General features: G+C 39.1%; 1 protein-coding gene and 1 pseudogene across 3 annotated transcripts in view; one reads left to right on the top strand and one right to left on the bottom strand.

Annotated features, from left to right (window-relative positions):
• The window catches only part of ARHGEF7 (Rho guanine nucleotide exchange factor 7), a 242324-nt gene that overhangs the window by 21638 nt on the left and 192904 nt on the right, over positions 1–27782 (top strand). The window lies entirely within an intron of this gene.
• Positions 52–27782, bottom strand: LOC139436572 (thiopurine S-methyltransferase-like; annotated as a pseudogene).

Raw genomic sequence — 27782 nt, 5'->3', positions numbered from 1 at the left:
ATTTTCTTTTTACCTTGCACCTTATTAAAATATTAAAAATGTGTTGATGTATTAGATTTTATTTATCTCATTTATTTTTCTGTAAATATATAACTTTTCAAATATATAGTCAATTCCCCAACTTCTATGTCATTCTTTAAAAACTTCAACCTTCTCAAGATAATGAATATTGCATATTATGTCAAACAGCCTTTTTAAAATTTTATTTATTTATTTTTTTAAGATTTTATTTATCCACCCCTTCTCCCCCATTTTTCTGCCCTCTGTCCATTCGCTGTGTGTTCTTCTGTGTCTGCTTGTATTCTTATATGGCGTCACTGGGGAACCGATTCTGGAACCTTCCAGAGTGGAAGAGAGGCGATTACTCTCTTGCACCACCTCAATTCCCTATTTTGCTACATCATCTTATTTTCTCTCCTCTGTGTCTCTTGTTGCGTCATCTTGCTGCTCCAGCTCTCTGCATCGGCTGGTACTCCTGTGTGGGGCAGCATTCCTACACGGGGTGGCATTCCCACATTGAGTGGCATTCTCGTGCGGGCAGCGTTCCCGTGTGGGCCAGCTTGCCCCGCAGGTCAGCTTGCCCTCACCAGGAGGCCCTGGGTATCGAACCCTGGACCTCCTGTATGGTAGATGAGAGCCTAACTGCTTGAGGCCACATCCGTCTCCCAGCCAAACCGCCTTTAATTTCAGTGTTTGGAGCTTAAAATGATGGCCTGCATGTTTATTTGGATCATAAGAAACAACAGACATGAGGTAGTAAAACCCTTTTCTTGTTAGGACAACATTGTGACAGCATAGTGTTCTTGATCTCCTGGATTAATAGCGACTAATATTCCTCTTTCCCAAATCCTGTCATATTTGCTGATTTTGACTCTGGAAAGATTAAAAATGCTGCAACAGTGCAATGAAATGTTCCCTAAAGAACTCTTAAATACTTTGGCACCAGGAATTTCAGCAGTTGGCTCTTCTGAGTAAGAAAGATTCTCCTCTGTAAAAAATTATTGAATCCCGAGCACACTGATCTCCACAACAACTTTAGTGTGTCCCTGGTCAGCAAACCTACTTGTCCCAAATGCTTTTCCACAAATATCTGAGTCCACTCTTGCCATTAAGAAATTGTTCAAATGTTTCTTTAAGAGCTGATGTCCTTGTTCTTGATGAAATGTAATTTTGCAGCTCACCCACTTTTCTTGCCATTTTTCAAGACTTAGTACTTGGCTTTTCTGTACCTCATTATCAGGGTACCCTTCAATTCTGAGTGAAGTTCTTTATCATCCACAGTTTTGTAGACACATTTACTTCACAAGCAGATTTCTCCAGGACCTCCTCAGCTGTCTGCTGCCCACAATGCTTTTTTGTTACATCTTTCAGAAATCTCTCCTCTTGCTTTGACTATATGTCTGGGCATGGTTCTCTTCAAATTTATCCTGTTTGGGGTTCATCACGAATTTGTCTTTAATTTGGGAAATTTTCTGCTATTAATTCTTCGAATATTCCCTCTGAGGGGAGCTGAGGTGGTGCAAGAGAGTGAATATTCCCTCTGCCCCATTCGGTGCATGTTCTTCTGTGTCCACCTATATTTTTGTCAGTGGCATCTGGAATCCGTGTCACTTTTTGTTGCTACATCTTGCTGCGCCAACTCTTTGTGTGTGTGGTGCCATTTGTGGGTAGGCTGTATTTTTTTCCCACTAGGCGGCTCTCCTTACGGGGCACACTCCTTGCATGTGGGGTTCCTCTCCATGGGGGTCACCCCTGCGTGGCACAGCACTCCTTGTGCGCATCAGCACTGTGCGTGGGCCAGCTCATCACATAAGTCAGGAGGCCTGGGGTTTGAACCCTGGACCTCCATGTGGTAGGCGGACGCTCCATCTGTTGAGCCAAATCCGCTTCCCTGAGTTTGTTGATTCTTCTGCCAGCTCTAATTTGCTCTTGAAACCTTCTAGGGAATTTTTCATTTTAGTTATTGAGTTCATCAATGCCAGTATTTCTGTTTGTTTGTTTTTTAGGAGGATTGAACCCAGGACCTTGTACATGGGAAGCAGGTGCTCAACCACTAAGCTACACCTATTCCCCAATTTCTTTTTAAAATTTTTATCTCTTCATTGAGATTCTTATATTATTCATTCATCATTTTCCTGATATCCTTTTGTTCTTTTTCTGTATTTTAGCCCCTTCAGCATATTGAGGATCATCTTTAAAAAATGTTGTGTTTTTTTCTGGTATGTACAAAGTCTGGTCTTCTTGATTATTGGTTTCTATATTTTTATCTTGTTCCTTTGGATGGACCATCATTTACTGTTTCTTTGTCTTGTAATCTTTTGCTGCACATAATACGTTTTAATATTTTAAAAGCGTTACCTCTGGGATTTAGTCTCTTAGCCATCAGTTCCTTTAGTTTGTATCTGGCTAGTTATATGACAGAAATTTATTTGAGTGCCAAGAAGTAAAAAAAATAACTAATATAAAAAACATCTTTAACATTCTTTGCAAAATTGGTCCATATTGGCTGGTGCTGTCCTTTAGAGTTTAGCCCTTCTCCCAACGTGATCAGACCAAGGTGAATATGAGGTTTCAGGTCTTCTCTGTATTTCCTGAAACTGCATTTTGTCCCCTGCCCATGGACTTAGGAATTCCCCTGTATGGACGAATTCAAATGCCTCCTCTACTCCTTATGAAATAGATGATCTCCCCTTACTAGGGGCTCTATTTCATGACCTAAGTAGGCAATCCTTTGCCCCATGCCACTTAGACTTAGTTGTTTCTTGCACTGATTTAGCTGTCTTGTGAGCTGCTTCTACCAGGGGGGTAAATTATGGGAGGGCGAGCCAGAGCCTACTTTCCTCTTTCAGTCTTTCAGGCTGCCACTGATAGATTGGCACAGCATGCAGGCATGTGCATGTCAGTATGTGCATAAGGCTTACTCAGTTCCTTCTAGAAGAGGGCCAAAGACCTACCTTAGGAGCACAGACTGGCTCCATACCACTCCTTGAGGAATTGGGGGAAGGGCCACCAAGGGTGTCAGGACTTTCTCCTCCTGATTTTCAAAGCTGTGTTTCCTGATTCAGCATTTGGCTTGTATTGCAACCATTTAATTGTTTTCTGGAGTTCTGAGGCAGATGGCCCTGTCAGTTTTTGCTGGTTGTACAAGATTTTGTGGGAGAATGGTACACCAGAAGTCTTAAACCTGTATCTTGGTCGATTGGAAGCCTCTATTTATTTATTTATTTATATATTTTTAATTTTTTAAAAGATTTATTTCTCTCCCCTTCCCCCCTCCCCCCCCCCCCCCCCCCGTTGTCTGCTCTGTGTCCATTTGCTGCGTGTTCTTCTGTGTCCACCTATATTCTTGTCAGCGGCATGGGAATCTGTGTCTCTTTTTGTTGTGTCATCTTGTTGTGTCAGCTCTCCATGTGTGCGGTGCCATTCCTGGGCAGGCTGCACTTTCCTTCACACTGGGCGGCTCTCCTTACAGGGTGCACTCCTTGCACGTGGGGCTCCCCTACGCGGGGGACACCCCTGCATGGCACAGCACTCCTTGCGCGCATCAACACTGCTCATGGGCCAGCTCCACACAGGTCAGGAGGCCTGGGGTTTGAACCTTGGACCTCCCGTGTGGTAGGCGGACGCCCTATCCATTGGACCAAATCCACTTCCCTTTTAATTTATTTTTAATAAATATCATCTTGTTCTTGCTTCAGGAGTATCTTCTATTACTGTGGGTTTTGACTATAATTTCATTAAAGTATTTTTCCTTTCATGAATTGGCTCTGTTTTCTCTAAGTTCTGTCTCAAATTTGCTTCTCACGTTGGAGACTTTACTCAAATGTCTCACAGTCCTTAAAGGATGAGGCACTAAAAACATGACCTGGGAATTCATTGTGCCTGGTGAGGCTGATAGCCTGATGTGTTTAATAGTGAGGCATTCAGATGATGCCCCGAAGTCTGGATCTGTCATCCCTTTCTCTTGTGCCCAACAGTTTCTCCAGAGAGGAATTCCCCATTCTCCTCCCTTGGTAGAGCAGCCTGACAGCACCCTGGCAGCTTAGAAGAAATTTCCCCTAAGCCGCTTGTTTTCAGTACTGGAACTCACCTCTATGCTTGGCTGTAGCTGCTCTTCCCAAGCTCTGGGCCTTTTTGGTTCACTCGTTCCCAGAGAATAAGTCCCAGAATCATGCAAAGTTGGTCGGTGGAGTGGTCAGGTGTGGTGGGGTTGTGGGTCTGCAGGGCTGTATCTTGCACAGTCAAGTGGTTCGCTTGTTCTCAGCCTCTGTTGCACTCCCACCTGCTGGGGTACCTGATGCCTGCACTCCTGCCTACTTTAGAAGCACTTGCCTTCTTCCTGCTAGAGCAATTTCCATTCTTCATTTTGCTCTTTGACTTCATAGATGTCATCTAGCTTGACTAAAGGTGATGCTTGCATTTCTTGTTCTCCTTGTGATGTTGGAAAGATTTTTCAAGAGTAGTAAAGCTGATAGAATTTTAGTCTTCTTTCTTATAGCTGGAATCTCTACATCATTAAAAAAAATGATGTCCCACTTTCTTGTATTTATTATCTGCTTTCTTTTGTGTGAATACTTTATTATTACAGTTATTTAAAGTGTTCTGTTTTCCTATTGTTTGCTATTTTGTGAAATACTTTATTCTTATATTTGGAGCAATTGTTTTTTGAAGGGCCCTAATATTCCTTTCTTTTCTTTAAAGAAGCTATCTTAAGTAATTCAGAACAACAAAAAAAAGTGTATATAAAAGCAAATTTGGGAAGCGGACTTGGCCCAGTATTAAATTGCCTTAAGTCTGAAACGGAAATTAATAATCAAAGTTTATTTTGAGTTTGTCAGTTCCTTGCAATGAAGACTTTGTTCTAGTAATATGACTTTTGTTAGCAACACTGTCTTTAGAACAGTCTAGTTATGGATTAATTGTAAATATCCTGACTTGTGACGATTTTTCATCCTCAGTTCTAAATGTCACCTGCTAAGTTCCTATGCCATGATGTTTTTCCACTTAATTCCTGTCTTAACATAGTTTAATTCATAAAAGTCTTAAGTATCCATCTGAAGTTAGCAAATTCATTCTGAAGTCTTTTGTCAGAAACACAGATTTTCTGAAAAAGCCTGTCGCTTTCTGAACACATGCCAAAAGATTATGACTTTGTCGTTCACTTTAAGGAAGAATGTTAGTGAATTTTGACAGAAAATTAGGGGTTTCAGAGGAATATTCCTAGTTCTGATTGCCTCTGTTGCTAACTCTCTGGCAGGAGTAAGAGACCCACCTGAACATACAGAATTTTAGTCTACACTTTTACTTATTTATTTTTTGTGATCTCATTTGGTCTTTTTCTTGCTGCTAAGGAAATTGCCTTGTTAAGATTTGTGTTGTAATTTAATAAGACACTGGTGCTGGCAAAAGATTTCTTCTAAAAGAAACATGAAATTTTTTGGTTGGAGTTGCTCACATTTGTTGATGCCTTTTTTGTTTCTTTTGTAAACAGGGCTCTATAAATAAAATTTTTGAGAGTTATGACAAAGCCTAAACATCCAGAAAGCAATAAAGAAGCCATATTTTTAAGGAACAAGGGAGTGGAATTGAGTGTTGTTCAGATTTTATCAATCAATGACAAATGGAGAAGAGTTCACTTATTATACCTCTAACAAAAAAGCACATTTCCCTTGATTGAATCCAAATGATGGCTAAGCCAGCAATCTAAGGTTGTTTTTTCCAAGCAAATAGTTGTACCTGTGTTTTCTTTGCTGTCAGTCTTAAACACACTGTTTATGAATTGTTAAAATAATAATCTGGGAGTATTAAAAGACAGTACTCACCCTGCACATAATTTTTTGTTGTCTTTAGTGAAGCTTTAATTCAGCTTCTATCATAACAAACGTGAAAATTAAGTGCAAATTAAACCCAAAGTAAGTAGAAGAAAAGGAATATCAAAATCTGAATGGAATTTAGTGAAATAGAAAACAAAACTATTAGAGAAAATCAATGAAACCTAAAGCTGGTTCTTTAAGGAAACAATAAAATTGATAAACCTATTGCCAGACTGATCAGCAAAAAGGAGAGAAGACACAAATTACCAAAATCAGAAATCATTATAGGGAAGCAAATGTGGCTCAATGGATAGAGCATCCGCCTACCAAATGGGAGGTCCAAGGTTCAAACCTAGGGCCTCCTGACCCATGTGGTAAGGCTGGCCCATGCGCAGTACTGATGCGCACAAGGAGTGCTCTGCTATTCAGGGGTGTCCCCTGTGTAGGGACGCCCCACGTGCAAGGAGTGCGCCCCATAACGAGAGCGGCCTGTGCGAAAAAAGTGCAGCCTGCCCAGGAGTGGTGCCACACACGTGGAGAGCTAACACAGCAAAAAGAGACACAAATTCCTGGTGCCGCTGACAAGAATACAAGCAGACACAGCAAAGCACAGCGAATGGACATAGAAAGGAGACAACTGGGGGCAGGGGAGAAGGGGAGAGAAGTCAATAAAAAAAATATTAAAAAGAAAAAAAGAAATTGTTACATATTCTCCAAGATATTGAAAGGATATAAGGAAATATTATGAACATTTTTTTGCTAATAAATTCTACAACTTAGATGTAATGGATAACTCCCTTGGAAGACACAAACAACCAGAGCTCATTTGAGAAAAAATATACATGAATAACCCTATATCTATTATAGAATGTAGCAGTTTATTATTATTGATGAATTCCCAAAAGAAATATTGGATTATGTTTGTAAACTGATCTTTTCCTCTGGACATACGTATTAGTCAGCCAAAGGGGTGCTGATGCAAAACACCAAAAATCTGCTGGGTGTTATAAAGGGTATTTATTTGGCGTAGGAGCTTACAGTTACCAGGCCATAAAGCTTAAGTTACTTCCCTCACCAAAGTCTATTTCCACCTGTTGGAGCAAGATGGCTGCTGACGTCTATGAGGGTTCAGGCTTTCTGGGTTCCTCTGGGCTCAGCTCCTCTGTTTCCTCCACAAGGTCAGCTGTAGACTATTGGGCGAACGGCTCTGTCTCTTTCCCCGGAGCTCCAGCTTAAGGCTTCAGCATCAAACTCGTTAGGGTGAGGACTCAATGCCCTAATGACATAGCCCAATTAAAACCCTAATCATAACTCAATCAGACCCTGGTACAGATCAGATTACTAACATAATCCAATATCTATTTTTGGAATTCATAACCATATCAAACTGCTACAGCATATTAGATTATATTAGATTCATAGGTTTACTTGATTAAGTAATTATGTAAACTTCTTGTGCCAGTGGAGCGTTGAGTCTCCACACTTTGGTGGTTGGGGACTCACAGATAAAAGGGATGGCAAAGGACAGAGTTAAGAGTTTTTGGTGTTGGAGTTTTGATGTTGGAATTTGATGCTGAAGCCTTAAGCTGGAGCTCTGGAAAGTAAGCTCACAGAGGAAACTGAGGCAAACCCCAGGAAGAGAGGAACCCTGAGCCCAGGAAGAAGCAAGCCCTGGGAAGAGAGGAACCCTGAGCCCAGGAAGAAGCAAGCCCTGGGAAGAGAGGAACCTTGAACCCAGAGAGAAGCAAGACCCTGAAAGGGAGGAACCCTGGAAGCCTGAAACCTCACAGACATCGGCAGCCATCTTGCTCCAAAAGGTGAAAATAGACTTTGGTGAGGGAAGTAATTTATGCTTTATGGCCTGGTTATCTATAAGCTCCTACCCCAAATAAATACCTTTATAAAAACGAATCAATTTATGGTATTTTGCAACAGCACCCCTTTGGCTGACTAATACACAGAAATTAAATTTGTAGGTAAAATCTTATCATAAAGAGAATTCCAACCCAGATGGCTTCTCTGTTGAAGTCTACTAAACAGTTAAGGAAGAAATAGTACCAATTCTACACAAAGTCTTCCAGAAAATTGAAAATAAGGGACCTCAATAAAACTGTTAAAGAATATTCTGGGCATGTAATAAGACAGTACTCACCTAGTGCATAATTATATTTTGTTGAGTGTAATGTAGTTTTAGTATTTTTAAAAATATATTCTTATTATAGAAGTTGTGAACTTATAGAACAATCATGCACATGTGTAGAATTCCCATAGAACCCTTCACCAACACAGGTTTAGTATTTTTTAATGACATTCCCTACTTTTGAACCTAATTGTGAATCTAGAAAATATGAACAGAATTCTAATATACAAAGGTAAATACCATGCTTACATTTTGTTGGGGAAGGAAGTTTATCATCAGAGAGGCCATTTATTTATTTGTTTGCTTGCTTGTTTGCTTATTCATGACATCTTTACTGAACATCTGTTAAGTTGTAAGAGTTGTATTAGGCACTGGGGACTTAATGATTAGTGAAAATAGACCAGCATATTGTCTAGTGGGGAGAATAGAATTACAAAATATATTGATTGGCTGTATTACGAAGACTGAAGTCAAGGAAAATAGGTTTTTTTTTTTTGCTAGGGAAGTGGTGGGTTGGCAGAAAAATCATGCATAAAGTACAGGTTCCTATATACAACCCTATTATTAACACCTTGCATTGGTGTGGTTCATTTGTTACAATTGATGAAATCACATATTTATAATTGTACTATTAACTATAGTCCGTGATTTAATATAGGGTTCACTGTTTGTATTGTGCAGTTCTATGAATTTTTAAAAAATTTATTCTAGTAACACACATACCACCTAAAGTTTCCCCCTTTTAACCACATACAAATATAAAATTCAGTGCTGTTAATTGCATTCACAATGTTGTGCCACCACCACTACCACCATCCGTTGCCAAAACATTCCCATCATTCCAAATAGGAACTCTACATTTTAAGCCTTAATTCCCTATTTCCTATCCCCACCCCATCCCCTGGTAACCTATATTCTAGATTCTGACTCTATGAGTTTGCTTTTTCTAATTATTTTATATCGGTGCCATCATACAATATTTGTTTTTGTGTTTGGCTTATGTCACTCAACATGTTTTTCAAGCATTTAAAAGGGAGGATGACATGATCAATTGCGTGCTTTGAAAATAATACTCTGGCGACAGTGTGAAAACCAGACTAGATGGGTCCAGAATGGATGGGGAGAAAATAGTTATTAGAGTAGCCCATGTGAGAGCTCTTGGAAAACTGGGGTACAGGATGTGCTGGTAGAGATATGGGGATGAAATTTAGAGAGACTGAAAGAAGGAAATGAGCAGAGTTTGATGATGGGTTAATAATAAAGGTGTTAGAATAACTCCTTAGGTTTCTGGCTATACCACTGGATAGATGGGGGTGTCATCTCTCAGAAGGGGAACCCTTGATGAGAACTAGGTTTGGTACCAGAAGATCATGAGCAATTCAGTGTCTTAGGGAAGAGCTGTTAAGAGTTCAGAGAGGGCACCTGGATTGGAATATAAATTTGGAAGTCATAGTAAAGAGATGCCAATTGAAGCCGTAGTCAGGTGGTCAGGTTTTTTGCTCAGAAACTAATGAGTAAGAATATGAAAAGGCCTAAGACTGAGCTGTGGGGAACTAAAATATTAATGACCAGGGTGTGGTTGATGAACCTTAAGTGACTAAGGAAATGTGGTCAAACAGGTACCTGGAAGTGTGTTGAAGAGGATGGGCATTATGCTGTCGAGCATCAAGTAAGACGAGGTTTGGAAAACTTCAAGCCTCTGTTAGCATTGGCACATGGTTGGAGGGAAAGAGGGCACTATGAATAATTTTTCTAGGAAAATAGATATAAGCTGGGAATATTCTGGGCACGCCTGGATATGTGGTCACCCTTGTCCTGGTGACCTTAGCAAGAGCTGATCTATTGAAGGGATGAGGGTGGAGACCTGATTGGAGTGGGTTGATGACAGACAGAAGAAGATGGCAAGTTTAAAAAAAAATTTTTTTAATAGGAGAGACTTGAACATTGAGGTTTGAGGAGAGAAGAAATGTTTAAAACAGAACTATGGCTAGTGAGAGAATAGGTCAATTAAACAACATGAGTTGGACGTCAACATTGAGAGTCCATTGGATGTTGGACTTTATGAATTTATAATGATTTTGCAAGGGAATGAGCAAAAGATTATGATGCTTGTCACCTTTCTTGAGAATTTTGTTAAGAGGAAACTGTTAGTCTTTTTTTTTTTTTTTGACAAAGGAGTGTCTAGAAAACTGTCCCTTTCAATGCTCCATGGAAATATGTCTCTGATGTTTTTTCTTTTAATACCCACATGTTTTAAAATATGTTCTTTTCCTTCATGATGCAAGAACCAGGTGGTTTAAGTCCAGTGGGTGTTGCACTGAGGTAAAGAGGTGCTACTCTGAGCACTTTTGAGATTTTTGTCTTTATCTTAAAGGTATTAATGTAGGTTTAAAAGCTTCCCCTTTTCATTTGTTTTATGAATGAAATGGCTTTTAAGATAAAGATTGTGACACTGCCCAGAACTGGTATCTGCTGTATCTCTGTTTTTGCAGTTGACATTTGAAACTTCAGATTTACATTGATAAGGCATTTTAGGGGTATCAGTGTATGTTTGCAGAGTTTAGGTTCCAGTTAATGACTATTGGAAGTATAATTTTATGAATATAAATGGGTCCTGAGATTTGCCTTCTTGTCCTCATTTAGTAAATGCTCAATTTGTTGCATATTATGATAAATTAAAAGGATAAAAATAAATCAAGTGGTGTTTTTTGGGAATTTTGTTCCTAAATAATCACAATAAATGTAAGCAATGTTTAGCTTTTGGGTGTTATTTTTTTCAATTTAAATAATTAAAATAATGTTTAGTTTTGTTTCCATGAAGTAAGCAAACTAGTTTTTTTCCCCCCTTCTTTAATCCTCTTTCTTTGTGGGGGGGGCGGATGTGGGGAGAGAATGTTATTAGGAGTAGGAGCAGGGATATTGAAGGAAGGGAATCTGATATAAATATGTCATTGAGTAGCTTATGGGCTGAAAATTTCTGGATTGGTTTTGTTTTCCTTCCACTTATACCCAGAGGTGCCATGGCCACCCAAATTACATTTTTGTCCCTCACATGTAAAAATGCTAGAGTATTACTGATCTCAGATTCACAACATGAATTTCAAGTTGTTTTCAAGTAATGATGGTCTTTCTATTGTTTTTGCCTCTGGTTTAGATGTTCTGTTGTTCTCAAATTTGAGTACATCAGAATCAGCAGAGGGCTTGTTAAAATACAGATTGCTGGGCCCCACCCCACTTTCTACTTTAGTAGGTCTGGGGTTGGAGTGAGAATTGGCATTCCTTTTTTATTATTATTTTTTTCCCAACCAATCAGTTTTATTGGTACATATTAATAAAGCATACACTTCATCCAAAGTGTACAGTCAGTGGTATTTTGTATAATCACATAGTTGTGCATTTATCATGTCAATCATTATTAGAGCATTTTCATTATTTCAATAATAATAAAAATAATAAAAAACAGATGGACAAGTAAACAAAAAAATTCTTCACCTCTCAATCTCTCTATGCTTCCCCTGCTGTGTATAGCTGCTATGTCTGGCTGATCTTGCAGTTTTTATTTATTAAGCAGTTTTATTGAGATATAGTCACATACTATATGATCTATCCAAAGTGTATAATCAGTGGCTTTTAGTATAGTCACAATGTTGTGATTCTTCATCACGAAATTATTTACTCCAAAAAGAAAAACTCCATACCCCTTAGCATGCCTTCCCCAGCTCTATATAACCATTAATTTAATTTCATATTCATAAATTGATTTATATTTATATTTAATATAAATGGAACCATACAATATGTTACACAATATATTTGTTCATAGTAGCACATCATACAGTATTTGTCTTTTTGTGTCTGGATTGCTTCATTCAACATAATGTCCTCCAGGTTCATCCATGTTGTCATGTGCTTTACAACTTCATTTCTTCTTGCAGCTGCATAATATTCGATCATGTGAATATACCAGTTTGTTTATCCGTTCATCAATTGATGGCACCTGGCTATTTCCAACTTTTGGCAATCGTGAATAACACCACTATGAACATCATTGTGCAGATGCCTGTTCACGACACTGCTTTCAGTTCTTCTAGGTATATACCCAGTAATGGTATTGCAGGGTCATGTGGCAAATATATATTCAACTTCTTTAGGAACTGCCACACAGTTCTCTACAGTGGCTGTATCATTCTGCATTCCCACCAACAGTGAATAAGTGTTCATATCTCTCCACATCCACTCTTAACATTTGTAGTTCTCTGTCTTTTTAATAGTGGCCATTCTAGTAGGTGTGAAATGATATCTCATTGTAGCTTTGCATTTCCCTAAATCACTAGTGATGTTGAGCATGTTTCCATGTGGCTTTTTACCATTTGTATTTTTTCTTTGGACAAATGTCTATTCAAGTCTTTCCCCATTTTTTAATCAGGTCGTTTGTCTTTTTATTGTTGAGTTATAGGATCTCTATATATCATGGATATTAAACCCTTATAGGATATGTGATTTCAGATATTTTCTCCCATTGAGTTGGCTGCCTTTTCACCCTTTTGACAGAAGTGTAAAAGTGTTTAATTCTGAGGAGATCCCATTTATCTATTTTGTTGTTGTTGCTTATGCTTGGGTATAAGGTGAAACCATTATCTACCACAAGGTCTTTAAGATGTTTCCCCACATTTTCTTTGAGTAGTTTTATGATCCTGGCTTTTATATTTAGGTCTTCCATCCATTTTGAGTTGATTCTTATATGGGGAGTGAAATAGGGGCCCTCTCTCATACTTTTGGTTACAGATACCTAGTTGTCCTGGCACCATTTTTTCAAGAGATGTTTTGTCCCATTAATATGAACTTGGTAGGTTTGTCAAAAACCAGTAGACCATATAAGTGAGGGTTTATTTCTGGACCCTCAATTCTATTCCACTGATCAATGTATCTATTTTTATGCCATTACTATGCTGTTTTGACCACTGTAGCTTTGTAATATGTTCAAGATCAGACAGTGAAATTCCTCCCATGTTGCTCTTTGTTTTTAGAATGCTTCTGGCTATTTGTACACATTCTCTTCCAAATGAATTTGGTAATTGCTTTTTCTATAGGCTGTCGGAATTCTGATTAGTATTGCATTGAATCTCTAAATCAGTTTGGGTAGGATTGACATCGTCATGATATTTAGTCTTCCAGTCAATGAACATGGAATGTCTTTCCATTGGTTTAGGTCTCCCTTGATTTCTCTTAACATTGTTTTGTAGTTTTCTGCATATCAGTCCTGTCCTTTGGGTAAATTGATTCCTAGGTATTTAAGTCTTTTTATTGCTATTATAAATGGGATTTTTTTCCCTGAGTCCCTCCTCAGATTGTTCAATATTAGTATACAAAAACATTACCGATTTTTGCCTATTGATCTTGTATCCTGCTACTTTGCTGAATTCATTAGCTCAAGTAGCTTTGTTATAGACATTTCTGAATTTTCTAAATATAGTCATGTCATCTGCAAATAGTGAGGATTTTACTTCTTTTCCTATTTAGATTTTTTTTCTTGTCTAATTGCTCTAGCTAGAAATTCTAGTACAATGTTGAATAACAATGGTGGCAGTGGGCATCCTTGTTTTGCTCCAGATCAGAGGGAAAGTTTTCATCCTTTCCTCATTGAGTACAATGCTGGCTGTGGGTTTCTCATATATGCCTTTTATCATGTTGAGGAATTTTCCTTCAATTCCTATTTTTTGGAGTGTTTTTATTATGAAAGGATGCTGGGTGTTATCAAATGCCTTTGCTGCACTGACTGAGATGTTCATGTGTCTTTTTCCTCAATTTGTTAATGGAGTGTATTATGTTGATTGATTTTCTTACGTTGAACCAACCTTGCATACCAGGAATAAATCCTACCTGCTGTGATTTTTTTTTAAGTCTTTTGATATGCTGTTGGATTCTCTTTGCAAGTATTTTTTTGAAAATTTTTGCATTTATGGTCATTAGGGAGATTGGTCTATAATTTTCTTTTCTTGTAGTGTCTTTCTTTATCTGGCTTTGGTATTAGGGAGATGTTGACTTCATAAAATGTATTGGGTAATTTCCCCTCCTCTTCAATTTTTTGGAAGAGTTTAAACAGTATTGATGTTAATGCTTTTCAAAATGCATGGTAGAATTCACCTGTGAACCATCTGGTTGGTCCTGGACTTTCTTTGTTGAGATTTTTTGATGACAGACTCAATCTCTTTAAGTGATTGTAATTGGTTTGTTAATTTCCTGTATTTCTTGTAGTGTCAGTGTAGGTTGTCTGTGCATTTCTAGGAATTTGTTTAATTTAGTTTGACTAATTTGTTGGCATACAGTTTCTTATAATATCCTCTTATGATCCTTCTTAATTTCTGTGGGATCAGTCATATCTTTTCCCCTTTCATCTCTGATTGTATTTGTTTGCCTCTTCTCTCTTTTTTTCTTTGTTAGTCTAGCTAGGAATCTGTCAATTTCATTGAGCTTCTCAAAGAACCAGCTTTTGGTTTTGTTGATTTTTCTCTTTTTTTCCCTCTCAATTTCATTTTCTTCTGCTCTAATCTTTATTATTTCTTTCCTTCTGCTTGTTTTGGAATTGATTTGCTATTCCTTTTCTAATTTCTCCAGTTATTCAGTTAGATCTCTAATTTTTTTCTTCTTTTTTAATATAGATATTTAGGGCTATAAATTTCCCTCTCAAGACTTAGCTGTATCTCATAAGTTTTGATAAATTGTGTTATTATTTTCATTTGTCTCAAAATAGTTACTGATTTCCCTTGCAATTTCTTCTCTGACCCACTGATTATTTAAGAGTGTATTGTTTAGCCTCAAGACATTTGTGAATTTACCTCTTTCCTGTCCATTATTGTATAATTTCCTTTTGTATATTTATTGAGAGCTGCATTGTGACCTAACATGTGGTCTATCCTGGAGAAAGATCCATGGGCACTTCAGAAGAATGTATAACCTGCTGAGTTTGGGTGCAATGTTCTATATATGTTCTATATGTATGTTTATCATATTGTTCAAATTCTGTTTCCTTATAAATCTTCTGCCTAGTTGTTCTATCTAATGATGTGAGCATGGTGTTAAATTCTCCTATGATTATTGTAGATATGTCTATTTCTCCCTTCTGTTTTGCCAGAGTTTGCCTTATATATTTTGGGGTACCCTGGTTAGGTGCATAGATATTTATGACTGTTAAATCTTCCTGGTGGTTTGTCCCTTTTATTAATATATAATGGCCTTCTCTTTCTCTTGTAACTTTTTTGTATTGAAAGTCTGGTTTGTCCAATATGAGTATAGCTACCCCTGTTCTTTTTTAATTACTATTTTTCTGGAGTATCTTTTCCATCCTTTCACTTTCAGCCAGTTTGTATCCCTGGGTCTAAGGTGAGTCTCTTGTAAGCAGCATATGGATGGCTCATATTTTTATATCTATTCTGTTAGCCTGAATCGTTTGACTGAGGAGTTTAATCCATTCACATTCAATGATAGTACTGTAAATACATTATTTGCTTCTACCATTTTATTTTTTGGTTTTTATGTCATATATTTTTGTCTGTCTTTTTATTCTTTTGGTTTTCCTTTGTGCTCTTCTTTCTTCTATAATATCCTCCAAGCCTCTCTCTCCTGTCTTTTTCTCTCAGGCCCTAAGGATTCCTTTAGTAGTTCTGCAAAAGTGGATTCTTTTTTATGAACTCTCTCAGTTTCTGTTTGTTTGTGAATATTTTAAACTCACCTTCATATCTGAAGGACAGTTTTGCTGGATAAAGAATTCTCGGCTGGCATTTTTTCTCTTTCACTATCCTAGTTGTATTATACCACTGTCTTCTCACCTCTGTGGTTTCTGATGAGAAATCAGCCCTAAGTCTTACTGGGTGTCCCTTGTGGGTGATGGGGTGCTTCTTCTTTGCTGCTCTCAGAATTTTCTCTTTACCTTTGATATTTGACATTCTGAGTAGTATGTGTCTTGGAGTAGGTCTATTAAGATTTTTTCTGATTGGAGTACACTGTGCTTCTTGGACATGTAAGTTCATTTCATTTCATGAGAGTTGGGAAATTTTCTGCTATTATTTCCTCAAATACTTTTTTTTAAAGATTTATTTTTTTATTTATTTCTTTCCTCTTCCCCTCCCCCCAGCACCCCATTTTCTGCTTTCTGTTTCCATTTGCTGTGTGTTCTTCTGTGTCCACTTGGTGGCACTGGGAAACTGCGTCTCTTTTTTGTTGCGTTGTCTTGCTGCGTCAGCTTTCCCTGTGTGCAGTGCCTCTCCTGGGTGGGCTGTGCTTTTTTCATGCGGGGCAGCTCTCTTTGCAGGGCACACTCCTTGCACGTGGTGCACAGCACTCCTTGCACATGGCATCTCTGCACATAGGCCAGCTCACCACATGGGTATTGAACCCTGGACCCTCCCATATGGTAACTCTATCGGTTGAGCCGTGTCTGCTTCCCTCAAATACTCTTTCTGCCCCTTTTCCCTTCCCTTCTTCTGGAACTCCCATGATAGGTATGCTGTTGTGTTTAGAGTTGTCAGTCAACTCCCTGAGCCCCTGCTCAATTTTTCCATTCTTTTTTCTTTCTGTTCTTTTCTCTCTTCAATTTTAGCTGTTATGTCTTCAATATCACTTAATACTTTCATCTATCATTTTAGGTGTGGTGTTTTATGCCTCTAATGTATTTTTGGTCTCACCTATCATGTCTTTCATTCCCATGATTCTGTTAATTTTCTTTTCAGATTTTCAGATTCTTCTTTGTGCTCGCTTAATGTGTTTTAATATCATTTACATCTTTAGTCATATTGTCTTTTAACTCATTAATTTGATTTTGGAAATTTGTGTGCAGCTCATTGACCAGTTGTCTCAAATCCTGTGTCTCTTCTCTGGCTTTGATATATTCCTCTTCTTGGCCCATGTCTTCTATTTTCTTATTATGGCTTGTAATGTTTTGTTGCTGTCTAGACATCTGATTAGGATTGTGCGTTTGCTCAGATGTTCAATTTCTCTTTCTCTTTCGTAGGGATTTAGTGGTGGAAGGCTGTGTGTTATGCTGTTCTTTGATTCTTGGTTCGACCTGGGTCTTTAGGATTGTTCCTGTTAGTTGCTCAAAACTGATCTCTGGACTCACTTCCTAGGGCCTTGGGGAGGGAGGCTATAAAAGCAGGAAAAAGCCTGTCACTCATGTACCTTTAATTTTCTCATGTGCACTTCCTTGGTCTGCCAGCAGATGGCATGCTTTGGCAGCCCTCTCAGTTCAATGCCTGGTTGGAATGTGTTTGCTGCAATGTGGACTGGATCAATGTGATATAGGTTCCTACCTGGAGGTTAAGAGCCTTGTAATTTAAGCTTTCTCAGAGAGAGTTCTCCAATCTTCACTGGCAGTCCCCTGCCTTTTCCCGGGTAGGAAATAATCCCACTCCCCTCTATGTCCTTAAAGATCAGTCCCTGTTAGTCCTTAAAGATCAGTCCCGGTTAGTAGAGCGGGAGATTGAGAGGGTCGGATCTTTTAGTCTGAAACTTGCTCCCAAGTCAAACAATGGTGTAGCCCCATCCAGCCTGGAAGGACTCCTGGGACACAGCAGATCAAATCTGTGGGTTAAAAGCTGAGTCAGCCTTAGACTGTGTCCCTCTGTCTCCCCTTTCCTTGGGACATCATTCCCTGGGAATTCTTTATCTGTAGCTGGCCCAGAGGCCTGATTATTTAAAGTGTATTTAGTATGGAGGTAGATGCTGGCAGTAGTAGCTGCTGCTTAAAAACACTCACAGTTTTGCCATCGTTATTCTTTCCCTTTGTCCTCTCTTTTCTGGGTGGTGTCCAGCCTACCCCTGGTGCCCTAAACCCTAGAAGATGTTTTTCCAGGCCGTTTCTGCCTGTCCTCTAGCTATTTTTCCTGGAAAGAAGAGAGTCCCATGTCTTTCTAGCCTGCCATCCTGGCATTTCTAACAAGTTCACAGGTAATGCTGATGCTGCTGGTCTAGGGGACCATAATTGAGAACCAGTGATCTAACCCACTGGCCTCATCACCCCAACAGTATCATAACTTGGGAGCAACCAAAGTGTATGCTGGAGACTAAGGTATGTCTAATTATTGGGGGCTTTTCACTGGTGCGCACATCCTCCTTCATACCTGAAAAGTTATGTAATTACTACCATCTTGGTTCTAAGATAGAGCAGACACTGAAAATTGCTTCTCTGTTCACTCTTGGAGTACTTAAATTTGGGGGTAGAAAAATTGATAAGACATTCTGCCATGGGTTGGAAGGAGGACTCAGAATTTATTTGAAAAATAGGATTTCCCATCTGTTTCTGTGCATCTGGAAAATTCTTCCATAAAACAGAAGAGAAATAAAAATTATATTAAGAGGACAAGATTGGGAGGTTAGTATAACAATGGTATATGTTACTTAAATTGAGGCACATAAACATATAAGTAAGGACATGTCCAAAACTAAATTAGGGTTGGGAGGAATGTGGCTAAATAAAATAATGAGTGAAGCTTTAAAGCTAACAAAAGATAAACTAGAGACATTATTCTGGGAAAAGATTCTCCTTAATGCTAAGAGGTAAAACTATAAGTAAAGCACCCATGTCATTTTGTTGTGGGAGTTAGGGAGTCGTTTGAGGGGAAAAGAGTCTAGCAAGCCAGATCAAAATTGAGCAGATTTGGCTCAATGGATAGAGCGTCCACCTACCACATGGGAGGTCCAGGGTTCAAACCCAGGGCCTCCTGACCCATGTGATGAACCTGCCCACGTGCAGTGCTGATGCGTGCAAGGAGTGCCGCGCCATGCAGGGGTGTCCCCTGTGTAGGGGAGCCCCACACGCAAGGAATGTGCCCTGTATGGAGAGCTGCCCAGTGGGAAGAAAGCGAAGCCTGCCCAGGAGTGCCACTGCACACACACAGAGCTGACGCAGAAAGATGCAACAAAGAGAGACACAAAATCCTGGTGTCACTGACAAGAATATAAACAGACACAGAACACACAGTGAATGGACACAGAAAGCAGACAACTGGGCGGGGGGGAGGGGGGGGGAAGAAGGGGAGAGGGAAAAAAAAGCATAACTGCAAACTCTTGCTCCTTAATGAAAAAACTCATTCTGTGGACTTTAGCTGATGTGTAACTCATTACAGTGTTGCTTCTAATGATAGCTGGAAAATGTGGTTACTAAAAATCTCTTCATTTAAGCAGTTCTGGAAATTCTAATACCTTCTTCACATCTAGCTGAACTGGTTTTCTATTAATCTAATACTCTTTGTTCTCAGTTCCTAGAAGGACAATAACCAGACCTTCTCAGTTCTCCTTATAATAACATATCAAAGCAAAACCACAGAATGGTGTCAAGAACACCTTAAGATCTTTTCTGTAACTTTCTGCAGAAACAAAAAGGTTGATATCCTTGAGTGGTCAGCTGCTTGTACAACAACATCCACCTACAACAAGAGAGAATTTTTTGCATGCTTGAAATAACACAGGATTGAGAAATTTGCCCACATCCTCCTCACAAGACCCTTTAAAAAATCCAGCTTCATCACCAATATGGCAAGAATGCATCACATGGTCATCACTTGATCCTTGACTCCTGTCCTCTTTCCTTTGCCTATAAAAATCCTACCTCCCATTCTCACTCTGACGTAATTTGGGGACGATTCCCCTAGTTCCTTGCTTGTGTACTCTCAATAAATCATCTCCTCACTGAGAGACATGTTTCCCATTTGTGGTGCTGAATCAGGGGGCTTTTCTATTGAAAATAGCCATTTAGGTGGTATCAATAAGAGATGGTGGTGTTTGCAGTGCTTAAATTAGGGATCCCCTTGTTCTTTAACAAGATACTAAAACTATAGATCTGTTGCTTGGTTTTACCTGAATTTATACTTAGCTTTTCTTAGCCAATTAAGAATTCCTTTTTCATTGAATATGAAGAAAACTATGACAATTTTGACAATCTACCCCCATCCTTCAATGCTTAATCTCAGAAGAAAGTATCAAGTATGGTCATAAATAAAAAACACTGGAGGGAAATTGATTTAGCTCAGTGGTTGAGTGCCAGCTTCCCACAGGTTCAATCCCTGGCCATGGTACCTCAAACAAACAAACTAACAAACAAAAAACACTAGAAAAGGCACAAAATGAACTGGGTGCTGGCCAGAAGATTTGGTTCAGACTCTTAAATGAAAGAGGTTGGCATGGAAGCTCCTTTCCATGATGATTCCATTTCTAGAAGTCATTGCTGAGTCTACATTTAGAAACTGTTTCTCCTTCCGGTGAATGGTTTTGGAACAATCTGACAAAGACTTCACAGCAGCTGTAATAAAAATGCTCCTAAAAGCAATGGCAAATTCTCTCAAAATATATGAAAATATAAACAAATCTCAGCAGAGAATTAGAACTTATAAAAAAAGACACAAATGGAAATTAAAGAACCAAAAAAATATAATAAAAATTAAAAATAAAAAACTCACTGGATAGCTCAAAAGTAAAGTGTAGCTGACAGAGGATAGAATCAGTGAACTGGAGGACAGATCAATAGACTTTACTCCATGTGAACAGAGAGAAAAGAGACTGAAAAAAAAAGAGAATAAGTTGCTGAGGGCTTTATACTCTTCCTGAAAGTATTATGAAACAGAGTAGATGACAGATAAACAATAAGATAATTGCAGGTTTGGCAGTTCCCTTCATTCATTTTCTCTCTTTCTTTTTCTGTATGTGTTTCTCTTTCTCTCTTTCATCTGTGAGATATCAGAATCCCATAAGATCTTCATCAGCTTGTTTTCGCCCCTTTGTATAACTTAGGAAACTAATACAACCCCACCCGATTAAACATGCAAGTCTGTGGATGGCTACATAATCAGAAGCAAAGTGCTGGCTAACAGGAGCCTCAAGAGGCCCGATGGAGCAGACCAGCTGGTCGGGGGAAAACCACCTTTGAGCCAGCGATTTTCCTTAGTGATAGAGAGATGAGAGCTGTAACCAGAGTCTGCTTGCTCTCAGCAGCATTCGATTAACTGATGCCCTGATACACACACACATAGAAAACTGAGCCCTGGACACCTGAGTGTGGGCAGTTGTCAGAGAGAGCCGGGCAGCAGGTAGGCAAGTAGTAACAGCGGGTATCAGTCATGACAGAAAGGGGTTAAAGTTTTAAGGTCAAACCAAGAGAATCTTTCATTTCTCTGTATCATTTTGCCTGTAGTGATTATACTTCCAAATTAATTTGGGACAGTTTCTGCCTCAAATATTCTCTTCCCATATTAGACCAATTATATTCCTTTATGGTTCTGGGTGTTATATAAACAGTAGTGAATGACGCTTTCATGGCTCTAATTAAGTGATCAGTTGTATTTAATTAAATATCATAGGCACAGGTCCTTAATGTAATGCATTAATTCAGTGGACAAATAATATATTAAGTGACAATGTATGGCAGTTGTTGATACAGCAGTAATCTGAACAGACCAGATATGCTGTACTTAAGGAGCATGTGTTGTAGTGTGGGGATGTATTCTATAAGCACAGTACGTTAGGAAATTATATAGTTTGTTAGATAAGTGCTATGGAGGAAAACACCACAGTTTGCGAGGGATGGAGAGTGCCAGTAACATGGGAATGTTGCAGTTCTATATGAGGAAATCAGGGTAAGCATTACTAAGAAGGTGACACTTGAACAAAGACTTTGGTGATATTACTGAAGAAATAATGTGAATATCCAGGAGAAGAATATTTCAAGTAGAAGGAATAGCCAGTGCAGAGACCCTGAGGTAGGAGCCTTCTGGCAAGTTTGAGAAACAGCAGGACTCAGGATGAGATGAAGTCAAGGAGGGAACAAGGGAGCAGATTGTGCAGGGCCTGATTGGCCATTTTAAGGACTTTGACTTTCACTCTGATTGAAAATGGGATTTGGGGGGGGAGGGTGTTGAGCAAGTCACAAATTATAAAGAAGCAATGAGATATTTCAGTTATAATAAAATGAAAGAAATAGAATTCCTGAGTTTACTGTGACAGTCTTATCTTTAACTAAGGAGGGCCAGTTTTTCTAACTGAAAAAATTTTTAATCTACATATGCCCCATCTACAGACTGCTGCACATTCTATTCTCAGCTTACAGGTCCTATTTATGTCAATCCATACTCTGATGACACTTAAGAGTTTCTTTGGGTGACAATGATCTTTTTTATCACCTTTTTATTCCATTTAATACAGAAATCTCAACTGGCTCCTGAGTTCTTTCATGTCAGAGGCTTTTTAAAGCCCACAAGCATTCTAACCCATTGTTGCTTTCTACCCTCTTCCTTCCTCCTTGTCTTCCCTCTAGGGACGGCCTCAACTGCTATTTATAGAGATGTACTTAACAGTGATGTCCTCAGCTGTTTCCAGTCTCTTATTCAAGTTTCTTCCTCTGAGTGATACTCTGGCTTTCCCTTCACCTTTTCCTTCTCCAAACCAGTCAGCCCTCTTTGAACACCTTCAACCCCCCCCCACAAGTTGAAACCTAGACTAAATACAATTTTCCAGGTGGTCATGGCCAGTTTTCTCGAATATGACTGTTTGGCTTTGACTTGTCAGTTTAAACTGGGCAGTTTAAAAACCAAAGACAAATTGTTTCGCCAGGAGCAACGGGACTAAAGCTCTATGTTGCCTCTGCAACTCCCACCGTGACTCTCTAATTTCACTCTGTGTGGAAGTTGCATGGCAGAAGGATACTTCAGAAATAATAATGAGTAGCTGAGACAAAACAACTGTAAGCAGGGTGGACAAAAACATCTGAGACATCTGAGAATACACATTGAAACAATGGAATATCACCAGTGACTGCAGGAACAGATGACATTCTAATCTGAGGCATTTTAATCAAAAGGACATTGTGTTGTCTATGAGGGAAGGAGCAGGAAGGTGAGACCAAACCATCGACCGGGGTCCCAGTAAGAGAACAGACCACATCTGCTCAGAGGATGGACTTAGCTCTTAGAAGTTCCTGAGCCCTACTTGCCAGCAGGATACGCACAGCAAGTACACACCAGGGACCGCAAGCCTTCCTCTACAGGCTTCTTGAACAATAGACTGTACAAAAACATATCATCAACCATGCCAACTGCCTGGTAGAAAGAAAGGTAATAGATGTCAAGGATCAGAAACAATTGAGAAGTTGAACTTAAGAGGAGAGCAACCAAAATGTGGTGCATAATTTATGGGCTGCTTTCATTAGGTCATAAGCATTTGCACGAGAGGAAAAAGACGATTATTCCATGTGAATGGCTGAAAACTTTAGAGAAAGAAAGACTACAAGCTCAGGTCTTAAGCAGTCTTAAGAATACGTACGTTTCTGAGTTTCTCTGTATTAAGCTCCTTCAAAGGCATAAGAAATGGCATCTGCTTAAGGAATTTAATAAGACTTAAACAGTTGACTAATCCTAGCTGCATATCTGCTTCCTTGGTGTTTGGTTGACAGCAGAGACTGGGTCGTAGAGGTGTGTGTGGTGTGGCATGTGTTTGTTTGTTTTGCTTTGTTTTGTTTTTTTTATTTTGAAATATTTTCAAACTTACAGGACAGTTGTAGAAATAATACAAAACCTCCAGGGAATGGCAAGATCATTTTCACTTGACAATTAATATACACCCTCCTACATTTTAGCCATAACAACCTAACTGCGGAATAAAATATGACCCAGTGGAGAGATTTATTCTGAGTTATCTGATGAATATTTAATCCTTAAATATTTTTATCCATTTTTGGCATTGGCATGAATTTGGGATGGTTGCCACCAGCTCTGAAAGGCTTACAGTATGCTTTTTTAGAGTTTATGGGAACCAAGCCTCAGGGGATACGTAAGTTAATTTAAGCAAAGTAGTCTTGTTATTCTCCTCTTTGACATTTTCACGTCTCTTGGAAATCTAAATTTAGTACTCGCCTGGAAATTTTGTACGTTCATATATCTTATTATCCTTTATAGTTTGGCTAGTCCCATACAAATAGAAAACATTTTATTTTTCCCCAGATGAGTATTGTCTTCCATATTGGATGTGGGTTTTGGGATATGTTTGAAGCAGGAAAGCAAAAGAAAAAAAAAACTTTATTAAAGGTTTAAATTTCTTTCAGTAAACCTCTTATAATGGAAGGGCACACATTTTGGGGGGTAGGTTACTTATCTAGTATTTAGCAAACAAATCATTGAAATTTCTGTTCTTTGCTGCTTTTGTTTTCCAATCGATTTGGAAAAGAGTTGTCTAGAAGACTGCCAAGTGAGAGCCACAGACCTATATTTTCACTCCATTTAATATCATTGACTACAGAATGAGCAGAAGAATATAATCCCCGATCATGAGTTAGGTGCAATCTAATTAGAATAAAGTAATGGTTACTATGTAGTTAAAAACTGGATGAACCATTGAAAGCCAGTAAAATTTGCAGAAGGTGGACATAGGATTTCAAACATTGCCTTGCATTTTAGCGTGGAGTAGTGGAGATTTGCCAACAAGGACCCTAACACAATACCAGCCTGGTTCTCTGAGGAGTGGTTTGCAGTCGGGGAAGCACCGTGGGCTGATGGGGCAAACACTAGGTTCAGAGTGTTTGTTATCTTCTTTTTAATGTATTTATTTAATAAGAATTGAACGTGGTACAAAATTCCAAAAGGATACAAAAGTATACAGTGAAAAGCAAGTTTGCCTTCTTCCCTTGTCCTCCAGGCCACCATCTCTTTTCTCTGGAAGCAACCACTGTTCAAAGTTTCTGGCATAGGGTGTGGCTCAAGAGATTGAGTTCCCGCCTACCACATGGGAAGTTCCAGGTTCGGTTCCTGGTGCCTCCTAAAGAGAAGAGAAGCAGACGGCAAGTGCAAACAATGCGGGTGGGGTGGGAATAAATAAACAAAATCTTAAAAAAAAAAGTTTCTAGCATATACTTCCAGAGATATTGTTTGCATTTCTGACCACCTACATGCATATTTTTTCTTGCCTCTTTTTTTACACCAAAGATAGCTTATTATACAATGTTCCTAGCCTCCCACACACACTTAATGTAATTTAGAGACTGCAATATGTCAGTAATATAAAGTTGCCTCTTTTTTAAAGGCTATGTGGTGGTGGTCTGTTTTGTGGGAGTACTGTAATTTATATCTTTTGTTTTTACACTGAGTTTTAATTTAATTGCATCACCACAATTCTCTGGGTTAGCATCCCAGTAAGAAACAGCTGGTACACTGAAAAGAAATGGTTGCAGAAATTTAATGAAGGGACTATTTACAGAGTGTAGGTAGGGATAAGCACAATCCATAACAGATGTGAAAGCTCGCCGGGGAGCTATTACCATGCCTAGGCCTGAAGGGAAGAGCAGGGGGAAGCAGTGTTCCTGGAGCCAAGGAGAGCTTTACTAGACGAGAGGGCTCCCTGACAGGAGCTGTGGCCTTTAGAAGAGAACACACCCTGTGGTATGTTGGTAAATGTTTAACAACCAGCACTCTGGGGAGGGTACCCTGATTTATAGTTTTTGCTGATTTCCATGGCATAAATATTTCTACCATGGCCAATTTCAGGCTTCCAATGTATTGAACTCAGTATAGGGGAGAGATGCACAGAGTCAGCTCTTATGGGCCAGTGTGAACCACCTTCAGCCACTGTCATTCAGCTGCTCAGCCAGGAAGTTGCCCTTCTAGCTCCTGCCAGGGTCTCTCCTCTTGGGTAAACCTTACCAGAAGCCAGGGAACAGGGGAGTCTGGTTGATGTGGTTCCCAGAGGCCAGCACCAGGTAAAGGGTGTTGAAGGGTAGCTATGGGAGCCACAAATAGAGACTTTCCAGCATACATGTTATTTGATTTGGGGTTGTTCATTTCACCTCTCTGAGTCCCTGTTTTCTTATTTGTAAAATAACAGAACTCACTCAAATGTTCTTTAACTCTTTCAGTACTAAGGAACTTTCAAGACTCTGCAGTCAGTGAATTAAGGGACCTTAGCGGATTAGGCATTTCGTGCACATTTGTTGACTGTTTAATATAAGATGCCTCTGTGTTCTTGCCCTTAGGGAACTTAGGTTTAACGGGGGAAATAGATTTGTACAAGTAGGTCCAGCTCAATGGTAGGTGCTGCCGTTGTGACTGGGTATTCAGAGGCTGATGTGATCCTTTCTAGTTGGGGTAATAAAGCTGTCGATGGGAAAGACCTGGGGAGACCTTTGTTCTTTGGTTGGGAGTTTGAGTTATTCTCTCAGTGGGGGGAAATAATGGCTTAGTCTGTATATACCACTAGTTCTCCAACTATGGTCCTGGTACCAACAGCATTAGCATCACCTGGGAACTTGTTAGAAAATCCAATTCTTGGGTTCCACCCTAGACCTAATGAATCAAGCTCTGTGGCAGTGTCTAGTTATCTGTGTTAACTCTAGGTGATTCAGATGCATGCGTACATTTGAGAAATACTGAGCTATACAGTACTATGGTTTCCCAAGCCTGGCTGGAAATCAGAATCACTTTGGGTATTTGAAACACACATAGGTGCACACACACACATGCACACACTCCTAGGCTGTACTTCAGATCTACTTAATCAGAATGGAATCAATGTGAAGTTAAATATTTCCTTGATATTATAAGCTATGATAGTTTTCTACTTTGGATTTCAAGTTTGAGGTAACATTGAACCTAGTTGTTTTGCTGATATGTCTATTCTTCCTTCTCCTGCAGCTTGCAAAATCATTAAATTCTGCAAACACTTTCAAAGTCTCAAAAAAGGCAGTTGCCTGTTGAGGGTGGAGCTGATTGTTCCCTGCCTGGAGTGGGTGGTGGAGAGGAGTTGAGGAGGAGGAGGAGCCTGGACAGCTTTGGAGGTCTCTAAACTGAGACCTTAACCTTTCTTTGTGATTTAGTTTGTAGCAAATTCCTAGACTTTAGACACATCCTTTATCAAATCCTGTACTAGGTTCAAAAGCCATATCTCTAAGGAAAATCTCAGTGGTTTGTGGACTGTTTATACCTCTGCCTGACTACAGTTCTTGATAGAAAAGTGTGAAGTTTACTGTTGTGGAGTATTTGAAATAGGGTGTCTGAGAAGTGAATTGGACAGTTTTTGGCTTGTTTGAGGCCTGAATTATTCTCTGAACACTTCTGGGGAGCGTATTAAGAAGAGCTTTCCTTTGAGTTGTGAAGGCTTTGGTGATTATAAATAAAGCTGTTGTCAACATTGTTTTTGTGGACATACATTTTCATCTCTCTTGGGTAAATACCTAGGAGTGGAATTGTTGGGTCCTAACTTGGTTTAACTTTGTAAGAAACTGCCAGTTTTCCAAGTGTACTATTTTACACTCCCACCCGTCATGTATGGGAGTTCCAATTGCTTTATATCCTTACCATTTGTAATTGTCAGCTTTTTCTGTTTTACCCATTCTGTTGGGTTTGTAGTGTTTCTGTGGTTTACATTTGCATCTCCCTGATGACTAATGATATTGAACTTTTTCATGTCTCATTGACCATTCACATATCTTCTTTGTGAAGTGTGACTTTAAAATCTCTATTGTACCCATTATAGCTCTAATATATTTTTTTCTATTGCATTTTTATCCATGATCTCAGCTGCACTTATTCACCATCCTTGAAAACACCACGGACTTTTAAAATGCCACACCTTTGAATATGTAGTTCCATCTGTCTCTTCACCCTTTCAGGCCCAACTTAGATGTCACCTACATTTTGAGTTGGCTAAGCCTCTGGTCCTGACCCTCCTCTATGCTTCTGTGGCCTTGACTATATATCTGGGTGGCAGTACTTGCCATTTTGTTAAATCTTTTTTACCCCTCCGGGGACAGGGACCTTGTCTTACTTTTCTTTGCATTCAGTATTTATCACTTGGTCCGGCAT

This window comes from Dasypus novemcinctus, chromosome 15, assembly GCF_030445035.2.
Source record: "Dasypus novemcinctus isolate mDasNov1 chromosome 15, mDasNov1.1.hap2, whole genome shotgun sequence".
Lineage (NCBI taxonomy): Eukaryota > Metazoa > Chordata > Mammalia > Cingulata > Dasypodidae > Dasypus > Dasypus novemcinctus.
This window is presented reverse-complemented; position numbering and strand designations above follow the sequence as displayed.